Source organism: Gopherus flavomarginatus, chromosome 19 (genome assembly GCF_025201925.1).
Source record: "Gopherus flavomarginatus isolate rGopFla2 chromosome 19, rGopFla2.mat.asm, whole genome shotgun sequence".
NCBI lineage: Eukaryota > Metazoa > Chordata > Testudines > Testudinidae > Gopherus > Gopherus flavomarginatus.
The window spans coordinates 15,210,758-15,224,085 of record NC_066635.1 but is presented as its reverse complement, the minus strand read 5'-3'; the positions used below and the strand labels follow the sequence as shown (position 1 = coordinate 15,224,085).

General features: G+C 46.0%; 1 protein-coding gene across 4 annotated transcripts in view; it reads left to right on the top strand.

Annotated features, from left to right (window-relative positions):
* RAP1GAP2 (RAP1 GTPase activating protein 2) overlaps positions 1-13,328 on the top strand; it is a 322,912-nt gene that overhangs the window by 118,019 nt on the left and 191,565 nt on the right. The window contains exon 1 of one of the 4 annotated variants that reach the window (XM_050929150.1): positions 959-1,106. The exons of the other annotated variants lie outside the window; for them this stretch is intronic. The gene's annotated coding sequence lies outside the window, so the exon portion shown is untranslated. Of the gene's footprint in view, positions 1-958; positions 1,107-13,328 lie in introns of those variants that run through there. 4 annotated transcript variants of the gene reach the window in all.

The window sequence follows — 13,328 nt, the reverse complement described above, 5'->3', positions numbered from 1 at the left end:
TCCAGAGTCAATACCTTATTCTGGATTCACGCTGGTGCCACTGAGATCTTAATTTGACCCTTCTGTTATTTTTAGCAGCGAAGTGCAAAGCCCCAGCAAATAAAAATCTCATGCAGATGCTAACTGGGCCAAATTCTGTAGTTCCATTGACAGTTTTACTTGAGTTAGGGTTAGGGGATGTGGATATTTGGTATTAAGGATTTAAATTCTATTTCCCCTTCTTGTTCTTTTTAAGATACCTAGCGCCAAAAGGGTGCAATTTCATATATAAGCTTAATCTATGTATTCTGGGTTCTGGTTAACTGGTAAAAATCTAGAGCAAGTCCACTGACTTCAGTGGAGGAACTCTGGATTTACACCAATGTAACTGAGAGCAGAATTTGGCTTTTTAGCTTATACTTGAGAGGCATGATTGGGTGGAATAAATTATGCCAGTGTTTTAAGAGAATCTGTATGAGGTTTTTATTTTTTTCCTCAGCATGTTTTGTGTATGTGTGTTAAATACACACACTCATGCACACCCAGAAAATATGCATATGTACCTATCTGCAAGGGCACTCAGAGGGCCAGACTCTCAGAAGGTATAAATGAGCACATCTCCATTGAATTCAGTGGGATTATACTAATTTATATCAGCTGAAGATCTGCCCAAAGTATTTAATGCAGCATCTGGCTTTTATTCTGTTAGCCTTATATCAGAGACTCTGGCCCAGCACAGAGCCCTGTGGGGAAGGGGAAGGGTTACTTTGCATTGGGAATTCATTCTCTGTAGGCTGGAACATTTAATGATCCAATGAAAATTTGCTAGATTTGAAAGCAGATGCTGTCTGAATACTGATCAGGGTGATGCATTCTTGCCCCTGGAATGTGTCCCCTCCTCTTTACATGTGTACTGTAGAAAAAACAGCTTTGTCCTTTGTAATATGGATCGCTGTCTGAGACGCTGAAGTTTCAGTACTTCGCTGATGCTTTGGACCCTGTAAGAGGAAAGTGTGATTTGAACAGCCCCAGCTTTTACATGATGAACATGGAGAAGGGAAACAGTCGTTTGCCGATGAAACATCCTATTGTTTTGAACACTGAGCTTGCTTCAGAGCACAGGCCAGGTGAGACTCTATTGTACCGGACAGTGTGGAAACGGTGATAAAGGGCAGAGATGTGGAGAAGAGGGTGGTAATAGGGAAACCTTTGGTGTGGTTTTCTTGATGCTGCTGCGCTTTGGTAATTTAGACTTTTGCATGCAGCTAAAGGTCAACATTTACATTTAAATAGAGTTTTGAAATCAGATCACAAAAGAGCCATAGACTTTTTTTTTCTAATATATAGTTGGTAGTTTGCAGCTATGCACTTCTTCTTTCACTAGGGCCGGGAACAGGAACTTGGGACGAGACCCGAACTGGCTGCAGCTGCTCAATACAGGTGGGTTGGACAGTCAGACGGGAAAGTGCAATGTCCTGCTTTTGGAATGGTATTTTTGGTGCCCTGTTATTTAAAGCTGTTGGGAAGAAGCTTTGATGGGAGTGCATGGGTACGTCTACACTACGTGATAATTCCGATTTTACATAAACTGGTTTTATAAAACAGTTTGTATAAAGTCGAGTGCACGCGGCCACACTAAGCACATTAATTCGGCGATGTGCGTCCATGGTCCGAAGCTAGCGTCGATTTCCGGAGCGTTGCACTGTGGGTAGCTATTCCGTAGCTATCCCATAGTTCCCACAGTCTCCCCCGCCCCTTAGAATTCTGGGTTGAGAGCCCAGTGGCTGGTGGGGCAAAAATCATCGTCGCGGGTGGTTCTGGGTAAATGTCGTTAGTCATTCCTTCTTCCGGGAAAGCAACGGCAGACAATCATTTCGTGCCCTTTTTCCCTGGATTGTCCTGGCAGACGCCATAGCATGGCAACCATGGAGCCCGTTCAGCTTTTTTTTTTTTTTTTTTTTTTTTTTTTTTTTTTTTTTTTTTTTAAACAGTCACCATATGTGTACTGGATGCCGCGGACAGAGGCGATACTCCAGCGCTACACAGCAGCATTCATTTGCTTTTGCGTGATAGAAGAGATGGTTACCAGTCATTCTGTACCGTCTGCTGCCAGGGTAATTTGGCAATGAGATGACGGTTATCTGTCCTGTACTGTCTGCTGCTATCATGGGTGCCCCTGGCTGAGGTTGGCCGGGGGTGCAAAAGCAAAACTGGGAATGACTCCCCGAGTCAATCCTTCCTTTATGGTTTCTAAAAATAGTCAGTCCTGCCTAGAATTTGGGGCAAGTGTACTAGAGAAGCAATGTATCAGAGAGTACAGCTGCTCTGTGTCAGATCCCGCAGAAATGATGAGCTACATGCCATTCACGGGGGGTGCCCCTGCAACAACCACGCTCGTTGCTTCCCTCCTCCCCCAACCTTCCTGGGCTACCGTGGCAGTGTTCCCCCCATTTGTGTCATGACGTTATAAAGAATGCAAGAATAAGAAACAGTGACTTGTTAGTGAGATAAAATGAGGGGGAGGCAGCCTCCCCGTGCTATGACAGTCCAGGCAGGACATTAAGCGGTGCGGGGGAGAGGAGCCCAGCATCCCACTGCTATGATAGTCCAGGCAGTACAGAATCTTTTCTTTACACCAGAAAGGGAGGGGGCTGATGGAGCGCAGCCCCCCGTGGCTATGATAAAGACGGTTACCAGCTGTTCTGTACCATCTACTGGGAATGACCAGGAATCATTCCTATTTTTACCCAGGCGCCCCTGAGGCCAGCCAGGGGTATTCAGCAGTTATCAAGCATGTACCGTTTGCCACCAGGGAGGGGAGAGGAGCGGATACTGCTCTTCACTGCTGCAGCATCGCGTCTTCCAGCAGCATTCAGTAGACATAGGGTGACATTGAAAAAAGTCAAGAAACGATTTCTTTCCCTTTTCTTTCACGTGGTGGGGGAGGGAGTAAATTGACGAGCTATTCCCTGAACCACGCCGGACAATGTGTTTGACCCTACAGGCATTGGGAGCTCAGCCAAGAATGCAAATACTTTTCGGAGACTGCTGGTGGACTATGGGATAGCTGGAGTCCTCAGTACCCCTCCCTCCCTCCATGAGCGTCCGTTTGAGTCTCTGGTTTCCCGTTACACTTGTCATGCAGCACTGTGTAGCCTGTAGATTTTTTTTCAAATGCTTTGGCATTCTGTAATGGAGCTCTGATAGAACAGATTTGTTTCCCCATACAGCAATCAGATTCAGTATCTCCCGTACAGTCCATGCTGGAGCTCTTTTTGGATTTGGGACTGCATTGCCACCTGTGCTGATCAGAGCTCCACGCTGGGCAAACAGGAAATGAAAATCAAAATTTCGCGGGGCTTTTCCTGTTTACCTGGCCACTGCATCCGAGCTGAGATTGCTGTCCAGAGTGGTCACAGTGATGCACTGTGGGATACCGCCCGGAGGCCAATACCGTCGATTTGCGGTCACACTAACCCTAATCCGATATGGTAATACCGATTTTAGCGCTACTCCTCTCGTTGGGGAGGAGTACAGAAACCGATATAAAGAGCCCTTTATATCGATATAAAGGGCCTCGTAGTGTGGGCGGGTACAGCGTTAAATCGGTTTAACGCTGCTAAAATCGGTTTAAACGCGTCGTGTAGACCAGGCCCATGATACAGCACCCAACGACTGACAAACCTGCTCAGTGCGATGGCTTTGTTAGGCCATCTGCAGTATCTGGATTAGAAGGTGAAAGCAGAAGAGGGGAGAAGGATTATTTAGGATTGCACAAAAGGGTTCTAACCCAAAGGAACTGGGGATGAGAAATATGGAAGTGTAAGAAGAGGTAGTGTACTCCTTCCTGTTCAGTCATATGAACCTAATCTAAAGTCCCCTGTAGTCAATTTCTTCCCCCCCCCCACTGGGAAATCAGACCATAGAAGGGGTGGGCAAACTTTTTGGCCCGAGGGCCACATCTGGTTGGGGAAATTGTGTGCAGGGTCATGAATGTAGGGCTGGGGTTGGGGTGCAGGAGAGGCTCGGGGTGCAGGCTCTGGCCTGGCGACACTTACTTGAGTAGCCCTGGGGTGGCAGCAGAGTGCAGCAGGGCTTGCCTGTGGGTACCGCCCCCGAAACTCCCATTGGCTGCGGTTCCCTGTTCCCGGCCAATGGGAGCTGCAGGGGGGAGGGGAGGGCGATGCCTGCAGGCAAAGGCAGTGCATGGAGCCCTCTGCTCCCCCTCCCCTAGGGGCTGCAGGGATGTGGTGCCAGCTGCTTCCCGGAGCAGCGTGGGGCCAGGGCAGACAGGGAACCTGCCTTAACCCTGCTGCTCCACAGGACTGGCAATCCCACGGGTTGGAGTGAAAGCCCTGATGGGCTGTAGTTTGCCCTCCCCTGCCATAGACCCTTATGGAAAAATCCTATAGAACTTAATAGGGATGAAATTAATAGGGTTTTACAGAAATTTATTTGGGTTCCATTAAATCTTTACAAATCTATAGGGCCAGATCTTCAGTTGGATGAAATCAGTAGTGATGTTCTGATTCACACCAGCTGAAGATCCGGTCCTAACTGAGTTTAATATCAGTGGGTGAGGTCCTTTCTATAGGTTTTTTATTTTTAAACTATAAAGAGGCTGGAATTCTATTCAATTCTATAGGATGGCTCAGAAAACCCACAGCAAGGTGGTTGTTTTCTGTTAAATTCCATAGGGCTTTTCCACAAGATGAGTTTGTCATCAACTGACAGGCCTTGTTTGAACAGCAAGCTTCTGATTTCAGTGTGATGCTAAGGACAGGCTGGCATGGAAATGCCTCACTCAGCTGGTGGCACAGTGATCCCTTAACCTTGGCTTCACCTCAGGCGGCCCAAAAAGTATGCTCCACTACTAGGAGACATACGGTCCTCATGCAGTATATTGAAAAGTATGAGAAAAAGGAAACTGAAGTTTTCAAGTTGTTTTTTTTTTTTTTAAAGAAGACAAGTTAACAGCAGCCTACCCAAAGGAGAAGCCCCCTCTGTAATCAGCGCTGCACAGAACTTTAGAGCAGGCTTGCAGGAAGTGGTGAGAGTGGCTTTCCTCCCCCAGAGCTTGAACTAAAGGCACGGAATAGCTGGAGGGAGCACGCTTCATGCACTGGCAGAAGTGCCCCATCTTCCTGCTCGGCTGCAAGCCGTGGGGCCAAGGTATATGTGCAGCCGTGCAGGAGGAACGTTACCAGCGACGCTAGGAAGAGTGACCACTGCCAAGCAGCCACGATGTTTCATAGGAAACGCAGCGTCTCGTTTGGAGGTTATGGATGGTGGGTGATTTTTACCATTCACTCTGTGGGGCAACGGGCGGGGGGGGAGGGGTTTTTTGTTTCGTCTTTGGTTTCTCTGAGGTAATTTAAAGGGGAAAACCCTTTGGTGTTGATAGTGTCCTGCTTTGAAGTAGAACCTGCAAAGGAAAGTGTCTTCCTTGTGCATTGTGAGAAGGGAAATATCTGAATGCTTGTGATCTAGACTAGGGGTGGCCAGCCTGAGGAGCCAGAATTTACCATTGTACACTCCCAAAGAGCCACAGTAATATGTCAGCAGCCCCCCCGCTTCTGCTCCCCCACCCCACTCTCAGTGCCTCCTGCTCACCGGCATCCCCACTGATCAGCACCTCCTGCTCCCTCCCCGCACCTCCCGATCAGCTGTTTTGTGGTGTGCAGTAGGCTGGGGGGGAGGGAGGGAAGAGCGAGGACACTGCAGGCTCAGGGGAGGGTATGGGAAGGGGTGGAGTGGGGGCAGGGCCTGTGGCAGAGCCAGGGGTTGAGCAATGAATACCCCCTGGCACATTGGAAAGTTGGCGCCTGTAACTCCAGCCCTGGAGTCGGTGCCTATACAAAGAGCTGCATATTAACTTCTGAAGAGCTGTATGTGGCTCCGGAGCCACAGGTTGGCCACCCCTGATTTAGGGACTTGGTTTTCCTTGATTCCCCTCCTTCTGAGATTTGAAAGGGGCAGCCTCTCTTAGCGTAGCGGTTTGGTGCTTTACAGTCCATTCACCTTTTGGCAAGAACACATTGTTCACGTAAATGCAAAATTGCAAGGAGAGGTCTGCGTGAATTTCCAGTAGCTCCTCGCTAGGTCTGTAATCTGTAGTAGCAGGGATGCACTGTGTAATGCTATAGTTAACCCAGCCATTTACTGTCCCTGTCTCTTCCCCTTTCTTCTTCTAATAAATAGAGTATTGTGGTTTCAGTATACATGGAGGAAGAGTTTATTGCATTTCCCATCAAGAGATAAGGTTTGAATCCATCTCCTAAACTGTATTACGTGCATCCAGGGATCTTGCCTGATTTACTATGGACGCTGAGTCCAGGTTGGGTTGTCAATAACTGCTTGATTGATGCACTCTTTATCCTTACTAGTTAGTGCTGAACTTGTCACCTGTCTCCTGATTTAAAGAAGCACGTTCCTTTTCCCAGGGATATGTTGCTGTATGAGGGACTGATTGATATTTCTGACTAGATGACAGTTTAATACCCTTTTCCCTGCTCCTAAGAAGTCCAAGTGTGGTATATTGCGATCAGGCCACAGCAGTTAATGGATGTATCGGCAATTTCATCATCAAACCAGTCATTGAGGCCTATCTTCATCCACTGGACAGATACAGCTTGGGCAGAAGAAGGTTCCCTTCAGGCCACCCTGCAAAAGTCGTTCATTCTAACTTCTAGGGACAAGAGCATAGCTCACTTTTCATTGCACATTCAGTCCTGCGCCTGCTAAATCTGCACCTGTTGTGATATTGGTTTTACGTAGAGCTGGTCAAAAATGTTCTGATGAAACAGTTTTCTGTCAGAAAATGCAGATTAGGTGAAATCGGAAAGTTTTTGAAATGTTCCTTTTAGTTAAAAAATGTGATGAAAAATTAAAAATTAGTTAGATTAGTATGTTATATATACAACAACAGTTGAAATAAAACACTTTGATACGGTCATTTAGATACTTCCAAACCAAATTTTTTTAGAATTTTTGTTTTGCGGGAGATTTTGACTCTTTGTTCTGATTTCAGGATGAAACTTTGAAATGTCATAATTTCCTATGGGGAAAAAAATCTAGGCTTTGCCTGGTTCTAGTGTTAAGGTAGCCTGGCAGTTGCCCATGGAAAACTGGATCAAAATCCCAACAAACTCATTTGACGTAGACTTATAATGTTAACCACTTCAGTCACTGGCAAGCTAGCACAAATAGAGGCTTTTCAGCTCATAGGAGCTGGTTTCAATTTCCTCACTAGTTTCCTGAATCATCCAGTCCTTGTTCAGGTTGCGTTTCCTTTCATACCTTAGTTGATGCTATGAATGGATATAATACTAAGCATAGAATTAAACAACAGGTAGTAACTGCACCTTTGTATTTTCTTTCACAACAGCATGTAATGAAGGACAAAGCACCAGTTGTAACTTTGAGTTTCCTGCCTCTATCTGGCTTGTGTCACCATCTAAATGCTGATTCATTTTAAACAATATTGTTATGGATTTTTGTTTCTGTATCTATATTTGTATCTAGATCAGTGTCTTCTTCGTTCCAATATTGTCGGAAGTAGAGAGATATCTGCTAACTTATCCCACACAGATTATGCCCAGATATGTGCTATAACACTGATTAGCAGACAGTGAGATGGGGGCTGCAGGTCTTTTGTTGGGATAGGGGTGAGGGAGAATGTGTGCTATAGGAAAGGTCCCAAATGAAGTCGATGGGGGAAACACCACTGTTACATACATCGTTGGACGTTTTAGCAGGCAAGGTTAATGACTTCTTGGCAGCTGTTCAGAATTAAGGCTTCGATAATACTAATATTATGCAGAGCATCTTTCACACGCTTAGGCCACTCTAGATTAGGCCTGAGTTTAGTGCATCAGGTCATTTGACTCCTTTCTTCAGCCCCAGTTGTACCACTCTCTCTCACGTGGAGTAGCGCTTACTTGCATCTCACTGAAGTCCATGTGACAATGTGTGTGTGTGTACGACTCAGCCTGCAGAATCAGACTCTCTGATGGTATCTGTTGCATAACAGAGCACTCTTCTATTATAGGGTTGCCAACTTTGTAATATTTAAAAATCAGACACTCCAGCAGGAGTGCTAAAACCTCCCCTTCCCCCTTAGGCACTGCCTCCCCTTCGCTCCTCTTTCCCCCTCCCTCCGTTGCTCATTGCTTTTATCCTCCTGCCCTCCCTGCGTGGGTCAGGAGCAACTCACCTACAGATCCCGGGCTGGGGGCTGCCGCCACACAATGCAGGTAGGAGGCGGTCCCGGCTGAGTAGGGACTGTTGCAGGTGGTGATTTGGTGCCTCCTCGCCTCCCCTGCCCATAGTAACCAGACATTAGGTGTCCGGTCAGTAGATCTAACTGGATATCATCAGGTCACCTTTTCGACCAGACTTTCCAGTCAGCAACCGGATACCTGGCAACCCTACGTTCTATGGGCATGAGGTTATATAACTTCATTACTATAGCTGATCTGTAACTGAGCCGTATACTCCATAAGGTATGAGGGGAAGGTTAAGGTTGAATTCTAATGGGACTCATGGAGTAAAAGGTTAATCAAAGGAGTAAGGGTAGTAAGGGCTTTGAATATATCTATATATCTATATCACTTTAATTAAATAGGAAGCTTTCAGAATCATGAGACCTGAGAATAAGGTTTGCAGGAGCCCCTGACGTAGCAGTGTGATGTGTCTCCCTCTGCTTGTGGGAACCTCAGTGAGCTGATAGTGATCTTTTCTGATCTCACAACAGATTGCATCTAATGAGGAGCAGCCGTGTGAATTTGGAGTGACACTTGAGTGCACATAATGCCATTGCAGCAACTTAGGTCAGAAATCTAAGGGGCACCCCACAAGCTGAAGTGTCTGGGAGCTGTGGATGCTCAGCTCTTCACCGAATCAGGCCATTTTTAGAAAGAACATTGGAATGGCCATGCTGGATCAGTCCAGGGATCTTCTAGCCTCGTATTTTATCCCTGACAGTAGCCAGCAGCAGCTGTTGCAGAGGAGGATGCTAAAAGTGCTGCAGACGGCAGTTACGGGAATCTTCAACAGGGAAGATTCCTAATCCACAATAGTTATGGCATTGGCTTAAGCACTGAATCACGAGGCTTTATAACCTTTCCAAAACCCTGGTTTGTTTTCTTAATATTTATGACTCTAACTCTGGATATTCTTGTTATCCACACAAATGATAGTGTACATGGATGTAGATGCTGTCTTCTGAAACTCATGTGGGGAAAATCTGGCTTTAGGATTTACTGTGGCAGGAGAAATCTAGCAGCTTCTGAAGCCAATGGGGGTAAGTAGCACAGGATCAGGCTCTCTGTAACCATTGTAGTTAAATGAATTGTGTGTAATCCTGTTGATTTTTCAAAGCTGACATTTGGCTGAATGTTAAGTTAAAAAGACAACCATGGGAAGAGCTGCCTCTGTGTTTGTTTACTAGAAAGGAAGTGATCTGCTAATTCACCCAACACCTGTATCTATGTATCTTACCACAGTAGTATATCTGTACGTCTTGACAGACACACCCTTTCTGTGGGAACCCTGTGAACGAGATTTACCATCAGGGAGGTTACTCAGCCAGACCTGAACTCATCTTCTAGCACTCAACAATTTCCAGCACTGGGCCCAACACAAATGCGATTTTCTTTTCTGTCTGCAATGTTTTTTGTGTACAGAATAAATGTGTCTGTCGGCCAGCTCTGGGGCTCTTTGCAATTATACCACAGCTTTCTGCTCTGTTTCTGTTGGCGATACTTAGTCAAAGGGCTGGACAAATCTTGACGAACTGAATCCTGTGAGGTGGGGAATTATTATTTTTTCCATTTCACAGAAAGGAAGAAGCAGCCAGGGTTCATATGATAGACTCCTGATATGCTCTTACCTGCTTTCATTCTCTTCCCTGCTCCCCGCCTCCGAGAACTGCCTGTGAACAAGCACTATTTTGATGATCTTTTCGCAGGCTGATGATGCCAATGGAGACTGGCCTGGAAGTGAATCACCCATCCCCCCTTCCCCCCCCAAGTCTGTTTCTCTTGCATCATGAAAGCGAGGGCTGCTGCCAAGCTTCTGAGTGAATGCTAGGGGAGCATGCGTCAGTGTGGGACACATCCATACTTCTGCACTCCGTGGCTGCGTAAGGACCTATTGGCTGCGGAACCACTGTGTGTTTGCTGTGCAATGGGTGGCACCGTGTGTGTGTTAGGATTTGGGGGGTCCTGTAGGCAGGGTACTTGCACTGCAGCACATGGTGGGGATTGTGTGGTTCTGCACCACAAGCAGGCTCATATAAAGTGTAAAGGCTACTGATTAAAACAGGTCCCAATTTTAGCCCCCTTGAAACTGTGGTTTCCTTAAGAGCAGTTGTTTTTCTATGAAGGAAAACAACAGCAACAGACATTTTCCTTCTTGCATTTGCATTGGTATGAAATCCACTTGCTGAAGCTCTGCTGTGTTGTCTATGAATATTTCAGCACAGATCCTTTAGGAGTTAACGATCTCATTTACCCACAATCCCCTTGGCTCATTTGCATAAGTAAAATGTTTAGGCAACAGAAATTTGCACCCAAAAAGATGCTTTAAGGTTCAACTTGCTTTACTAGGACCTGAGAACAGCTTTATCACATAATAATGAATAATGCTTTTAAATCTGCCTTGCATGGAGCTCATCCAGGAGTGTGCAACTCATGGCATGCTTTATCTTAGAAACAATAATGTGCCCACTCTTTGGGAGCGAAGAGTCTGAGCAGATGTTAAGGGGAAATGGTTAAATGACTTACGAGCCCATTAAAGCCTACGGGGAGATGTCATTAACTTCAATGAGACTTGGAGCCAGGGCTCTCAGATTCCAGATCATGGGTCTGATCCTGCAAGCCTGACTCAGGGAAGGAGCCCTTGCTCAGGGGAGTAGCCCCATTAGTTTCAATAGATTGGGCCCTGTGGGCTGCAACCCGCTAGTGCAGGGGTTCCCATGAGCTGTGTGAGTCTGTGCTAGTGGAGGTCGGGGAGGACTGAGGGGGCTAACCTGTAGTATGGAGAGAGGTTTGTCTTACCTGGACACTCTGTCCCCAGGCCATCACCTTGCCCCACCTCACCTAGAGAGACCCCTGCCCTTCAGAGGGGATGAATGCCACAAGCTGCCCATTAATGATGCCTGCACCCTGCATGGGGGCACTGGGACATGAGAGGCTCCCTGTACTCTTTCCCGCCCTGCCTTCCAATTGTCCCCCAACACAGAGTACAGGCATAACTTGTCCCTGTGTTTTATACAGCTCTGCAATACGTTTTCCTTAGGATCCCAAAGCCTCTGTGTGCTGTAATGAAATGTGCCTTGAAAAAGGGGAATTTTGACTGGACTGTAGGGACTCCTGGAGTAATAACAACCCTTTGCACTTACATTGCACCTCTTGTCTGGGCTCTCAAAATATGTGACGAAGGTTGGAAGGGAAACTGAGGCACAGAAGCAGGGAAACTGGTGGGTAGGGAAACTGAGGCACAGTTTCGGGTAGGGAAACTGAGGCACAGAAAATGAGTAAGTCATCCAAGGCTTCCCAATGAGCCAGTGTTTGGGAAACAGAATCCAAATCTACTGAGTCACGGCCATTTTTGACGCTATGAACTCCGGGGAAAAAATGAATGTAAAAATTGTTAGAGAACCCTTGTCACATGGAGTCTTACAATAAACATGGGGGGGGGAGACTCGATGGACGTGATCCAAAGCCCATTGCAGGTAGTGTGGGAGGTTTGATATTGAATTCAATAGGCCTTGCATCAGGCAGGCCCGGCCTGGATGCCTGTCACACCAAATGCCAATTGGTTTCTCCTGAGTTCTGAAAACAATCTGAATCGGGAGATTTTAAAGAATGTTAATGTAACTTGTAAAGAATCAACATTGCACTAGGCTCTTACAACACTTCGGAAACAGTCTCTGCAGGAAAGGAGGAAATGCAGAAGTGTATTTACATTTAGCATAACGGGCAATGGAGTATTGTGCAATAGTTAACATGTGGGAAGGACATGTGGGCTAAACCAGGCTTTACATTGAACTATTTTGAGACGTGAGAATGCAGTGCTAACACAGAGGCCTGCAAAGTATGAGCAAGCGTCTGATCTCACTCCACTGAACTTGCTCCTCTGTTGTTAACGCCATCAACTTCAGTGGACCCGTGCTAGAATTATATTAGTGTAAGCTGGTGTTACATAATTAGGCCATGTGGTATGCACTCAGTGGCGTGTTCTGTAAAGTTACTGGTAGATGGGAAACAGGATTTCAACAGCATTATATATTTTTTTGATCACGCTGTAAAAGAATGATTTTTGGATAAAGGGAGTTAGTTCCACATGACCGATAATGTTGCGTTTGCAGTCGCTGCCAATAGACAATTTTACATTTTGTCTTAATTCAGGTTAATATTATTGTGACGGGTTGGACTCCCCTCTTGGGATGCCACCTGATGTACTGGGATTTCACTGAGCCTCTCTTGCTCAACTCAGCTTGGGTTCCCTCTCACTGCTTTGCTGAATTCGGCATTGTGTGAAAGGACTCCCTCAGCACTCACATGCACACCCCTTTTGGTAAACAAACCCAAAATAATACCGTCTTGCACTGTATGGAAAAATCTGCACAGTGCAAGCTCAGAAAAATCCGCCCTCCTCCTCAATGTGAAGAGAGATGTGCCTGACTTCTTCCTCCCCCTTCCCAGTAATAAATTATATAAACTGGACTTAATAATAAACAAAATAAGTGTATTAACTACAAAAGGTGAAATTTAAGTGAATATAAGTGATAAGAGACAGAACAAAGCAGATTACTGAGCAAATAAAACAAAATACGCAAGCTAAGTTCAATATACTTAAGAAATGGGTTATAAAATATAATTTCTTACCCTAAATGTTATTTTAGGCAGGTTGCAAAGTTTCTGTGGTTTAGAGTTCCGGTTATATCTCTTTTCAGACTGGACCTCTGGCTCAGTCTGGACTCTCCCTTTGCTTCCCTTCAGGTGTCTTTTGCAGTTGTTCTTCTTGGGCGGACAGGATACAGAGAGGAGGAGTTTGCTTTCCTTCCCACCCTTAAATAAGATTTGCATAAGGCTGGAATCCTTTGTTTCCCAACCTTGACCCCCCATCCGTTCCCTTTCAGTGGAAAATTACAAGAAGTCCCAGATAATGTTTAGCATCAGGTGACAAGACCACCTGACCTAGTAGTGTCACAGTTACATCCTCAGATGCCTCTCAGGAAGGGGAGAGATTAGTATCTTCATGGTCTAGTTGTTCCTTCCTGAGGGCCCATCAAATCTGAAGGCCTGTCCTCTGGTAGGTATCTCCCCAATACATACCCTGTT